At 51.2% G+C, this 5,085-nt stretch overlaps 1 pseudogene; it reads right to left on the bottom strand.

Moving 5' to 3' along the window:
- The window catches only part of LOC104994116, a 36,242-nt pseudogene extending 32,418 nt beyond the window's left edge, over window positions 1-3,824 (bottom strand).
- Between the last annotated feature and the right edge of the window lie 1,261 nt (window positions 3,825-5,085).

Below are 5,085 nucleotides of genomic sequence, written 5' to 3'. Positions count from 1 at the left end.
TCTAATTGTTGTTCCTGACCTGCATACAAATTTCTCAAGAGGCAGATCAGGTGGTCTGGTATTCCCATCTCTTTCAGAATTTTCCACAGTTTATTGTGATCCACACAGTCAAAGGCTTTGGCATAGTCAATAAAGCAGAAATAGATGCTTTTCTGGAACTCTCTTGCTTTTTCCATGATCCAGCGGATGTTGGCAATATGATCTCTGGTTCCTCTGCCCTTTCTAAAACCAGCTTGAACATCAGGAAGTTCACGGTTCACGTATTGCTGAAGCCTGGCTTGGAGAATTTTGAGCATTACTTTACTAGCATGTGAGATGAGTGCAATTGTGCAGTAGTTTGAGCATTCTTTGGCATTGTCTTTCTTTGGGATTGGAATGAAAACTGACCTTTTCCAGTCCTGTGGCCACTGCTGAGTTTTCCAAATTTGCTGGCATATTGAGTGCAGCACTTTCACAGCATCATCTTTCAGGATTTGGAATAGCTCAACTGGAATTCTATCACCTCCACTAGCTTTGTTCATAGTGATGCTTTCTAAGGCCCACTTGACTTCACATTCCAGGATGTCAGGAGGTCAGTGATCACACCATCGTGATTATCTGGGTCATGAAGATCTTTTTTGTACAGTTCTTCTGTGTATTCTTGCCATCTCTTCTTAATATCTTCTGCTTCTGTTAGGTCCATACCATTTCTGTCCTTTATCGGGCCCGTCTTTGCATGAAATGTTCTTTGGTATCTCTGATTTTCTTGAAGAGATCCCTAGTCTTTCCCATTCTGTTGTTTTCCTCTATTTCTTTGCATTGATCGCTGAAGAAGGCCTTCTTATCTCTCCTTGCTGTTCTTTGGAACTCTGCATTCAGATGTTTATATCTTCCCTTTTCTCCTTTGCTTAGGGGAGGTTAAAAAAATCAAAGTCCACGTTGATTACAGTCAAGCCCTTTACCTGCAATAGTCCATCTCATTTTCACAACCCCATGAAGTAAGGGCTTTCATTAAAGTCATGTCACTGACAAGGAAACTACAGCACAGAGAGGTTTAGTGACTTGCCTGAGGTCGCACAGCTGGTAGGAAATGGGTCCAGGAGAGGGATCTCGGTAATCTGATATCAGAGAATGTGCACCTAACTACTCTGGCTTCTGGTTACCACCATGGCTGGAACTCAACCCCTACAACAGGGGTGGAACAAGAGTCTACTGAGGTTTCCCCCATCCACTTCCGCCATGCTCCAACCACACAGAAGAGAACTTGCTCGTCCTCTTAACCCTGCTACCAGGCTACCTCCATTCCTCTGCTCTAGCCGACCTCTCTGTCAGTAGTTCCTCTGCCATCAACTTCCATTTCAGGCCCTCCCCTGGCGTCACCTCCTCTGGGAAGACCTGCCCACACCCCTGCAGATCATTCCCCCCAGGCTCTGGGCTCCTCTGTTCCCGTATGCACATCTGTCTTCCGCCAGACTCAGCTCACCCTGCTGGTGCCCGGCCAGTTCCTCTCTGTGTCCCCAGAGCCCAGCGAGGATCATGCAAAGTAGTGCTCCGTGACCGTGTTGGAATGCAGTGGGTACAGAGCACTCGACCCTGTGAAATAGGTCTCATTAGCCCATTTCCCCTCCTGTCAAACTGGGCTCATTTGAGGGGTGGTGGGCACATGTGGGCCAGGCCTCCCCCTCCACTTGTCTCTAATTCACTACGGGCCTCACGAGCTCAGAGGCTGCCCACCCTGGCCCTCCTCACTGGCACTGGCCTCGCATTCCAAACAGACAGAACCCAGCGCTTGGTCTTTGTGGCTCTCAAACTGTTGCCAGCGCTGCAGTAAGAAGCGCATTTTAGCTTGGGGTGCTCTGAAAGCTGGGTATAGGAAAGGAGCGGCCCAGGAAACTGGAAGTTTCACAGAGTGACACTTTCCCCAGCTGTCTGCCCGCCGTTCTCACCTTCAGCACTTTTATCCTCCCCTAGTCAGTTCCGTTCTTGTCCCTCCCTTTCTATTTCAGTCGCTTCCTCTTTTTTTTGTAATGCTTGTCTTTTTTTTTTTTTTTTAGATTTTAATTAATTTCTATTAGATTCACTTTGTACTATATTTTTTTAAATTCTTTTTAAATTTTTTTGTGATGCCGCATGGCCTGTGGGACTAGGGATCAAACCCGCATCCCCTGCATTGGAAGCACTTAATCACTGGACCACCAGGGAAGTCTCCTGCAATGCTAGGCTTGATTCACTAAACTGGTTTCTTGACCAAATGGGCCATGACCCACAGTTTGGAAAAGCTCTAGTTCAGATGAACACTAAGCATCTTCTGTCTTCCAGAGGCTGCCACTCCCCTATACCCCACCCCACTGTGACTCTCCATGCCCAGCTACTTCCTTAAAGACAGGTCAAATGCCACCTCCTCCAAGAAGCCTCCTCAGATTCCCCCAGGGCCCAGCCGCATACTCCTGTTGCTCTCCAGGCCTCCACTCCCTGGGGTGACCGTGACCTCTATCATAATCTCCTGCTTATACACCTGTGTCTCCATCACTCAGTCATCCCCTAGAGAAGGCACTGTTTATCCCGTTCATCAGGCAGCCCAGCTCCCAGCAGAGCAGGGACTTGATGAATGCAGGAAGTCTTCCATCAGTCAACAAATCCATGAAGGTTCTGACTCTAACTTCAAGAAACTAAGAATGGCTCTAACACCCTTCCTGGGGCTCAGGTCCTACTACACTATCTTTTTCTTCACTCTACCAGGAACCAAGAAAGCCCTTGGCCCCCACTCCTCAATTGACACATACATAGGAGCTCAAAATCCAGCTGTGCTGCTTGCCAGCTGTGTGACTTGGGTCTGCTACATATCTTTTCTGAGCTGCAAAGTGCAGACCACAGCAGAACTATTAATAGCTCACAGGGCTGCTCTGGGGTAAAATGTGGGCCTGTTGTCAAGGGCTCAGCCTAGTGTCTGATACAAGAAAACTCCCCATCACCAGCCATGTGAAGTCTGGGCTAGGGTAGGAGGAAGGCACCCACATACACTTACTTTTTAGGCCATCCACACTGCAAAGCTGCTTCAGGACCTCCGTGGCCCCCTGCTCCCTGGGTCCCAGAGAGATCACCAGCCCCACGGGCAGCCCGTGTGTCCTGAGAGTCATGGCCACCTGCCGGGCAGTAGCCAGCTAGATGTCCTGGTGGGAGGACACGATGGCCACATGAGCCCAGGCAAAGTGTTTCATAACAGAGAGCAGCATGTGGGCAGCCAAAGGCAAGGTGGGCACCAGCCCACCTCCTCCCCCTGCATCCCCACACGCCCAGGAGAAGAGGGTCTTGCCCCAGCCTTGGGCCAGCAGAGCTGCAGCTGGGCAGTAACCAGGATTGACAGGGCCCACAAAAGCAGCCATGGTGTTCTTGTGGGCCAGGAATGTGGCCAGGGCACTAGGGCTGTCACAACCCATGGGAAGAACCATGGAAGCCAGGCGTGAGCCCAGCATCAGTGAGGGGTCCTAGTTGGCTCGGTCCACAGCCAGCTGGGCAGCCACACTGGGGAGGGCCTGGGCAAAGATGGAGTCGCAGCCCCAGGGACACAGCACCCCCAGAGTGAAGGTCTCTGTCCCCTAGGCCAGATCAGGGAGGGAGCCAGCCCACAGGAGAGCACCCCAAAGCGGCTCAGAGAGAAGTGGCAGGGAAGGGACTGTGCTCAGAAGGCTGAGAGTGGACCCCCACAGGCCCGGGTGGGGTTGGTGGGCCTTTACATGCAGCAGCATCTGAGACCGATCTTCAGGATAAGGCCCTCCCACAGTCCTGGAAAAGAGGGGTGAAGTCAAGGCTTGCTTTCTAGCATTCTCTGCCAGTGTTTCCTGCATGGCTTTGAGGCAGACACCCCTCCTGCCCCCAGAACCTCATCCTCTTCATTGGTAAAAATGAGGGATTCAGATCCTTGATGCCCAAAGACCCCCAGATCTGGGGACCTAAACCTGCTTCCCAGAACTGGCTCACAGTCTGCAATGCTCACACTCAGTCCTAGGCTGGAGTGTGGACTCCAGACTCAGAGCCAGCCAGACCCACTCACTGCTTCCCATCCTTGTGGCTAGGCCAATCTCTGAAGTTCCTGAGCTTCATTTTTCTCTTCTGTAGAATTCGGATAATGAAACCTACCTTGTGGAGTTGTTGTGATGATTAAATGATGCAAGGTGAGGCATTTAGCACCGTCCCTGGTACTTATATGTTCAATAAATCTTACCTCTTTCAACCTATTATTATTTCTTCCTTCACTCGTCCTCCAAAGCGGGCCAAGTTCTCCCTCTGAACCTCCCCCTGCCTCTTACCTCTCAAACCCAGCACCATCCATAGCACTTAACTCTGCAGGACTCCGAGGGCCCCACAGCACAAGCAGCGCCTGAGTCTGGGTAGCATCCCCATTGTGTGTTTGTGGCTCGAGGGGCTACAGTGGGGATGGTCATGGCAGTGAGTAGGTAGGTGAGTAGGCACTTATTAAATGGAATAGTTATCATTATCACCACCACTATCATCACCATCGTTGGATCTCTGAGGGGAGGCAAATGTACCATGGGGTAGAGAGAGTTGGGCAAGGGAGTGAAGGCCTGAGTTTCAGTCCTGCCCCTGCCCCATTCAAAACCTCAGCCTCGCCATCTGTAGAAGACAGTTGCCAGGTGGCCAGCTCTGAGCCCTTCTGGCTTGTGATGCTACATTTCTCCCATCTCAGAGGCTGGTGACTCGGGGAGGGCTGCTCGTCTACCAGTCTCTGAGGGACCCTCTGTACACTCCCTCCTCTTCCGCTGTGATTCTCTAAGTGGTCTCTCTCTTAGCATCTTGCCCCAAGGGATGAACCCCTTGGAGCAGCTAGCTTGTCCTGGGCTCACAAACAGCGAATCATTTTCTGGTGGGAACATAGACATATGCTTCCAATACTGATGACAGGCACCTCTCCCTTCAATTTCTACCTCCCAAAGCACCTGTGATCCACTGCTTTGCCTGGTGCTTCTAGAGGCCCTGAGGAGAGATCACTTATCCTCCTTTTGGGCGGGGATGGGGGACTGACTCTGGGCAGGGCAGCGACTCGCCCAAAGGCAAAGGCAAAGGCAAAGCACACCTTGGTCGTGTCCG

This window comes from Bison bison, unplaced genomic scaffold, assembly GCF_000754665.1.
Source record: "Bison bison bison isolate TAMUID 2011002044 unplaced genomic scaffold, Bison_UMD1.0 scf7180017864251, whole genome shotgun sequence".
Lineage (NCBI taxonomy): Eukaryota > Metazoa > Chordata > Mammalia > Artiodactyla > Bovidae > Bison > Bison bison.
The sequence above is the reverse complement of the archived record's forward strand: the minus strand, read 5'-3'. Positions and strand labels throughout refer to the sequence as shown.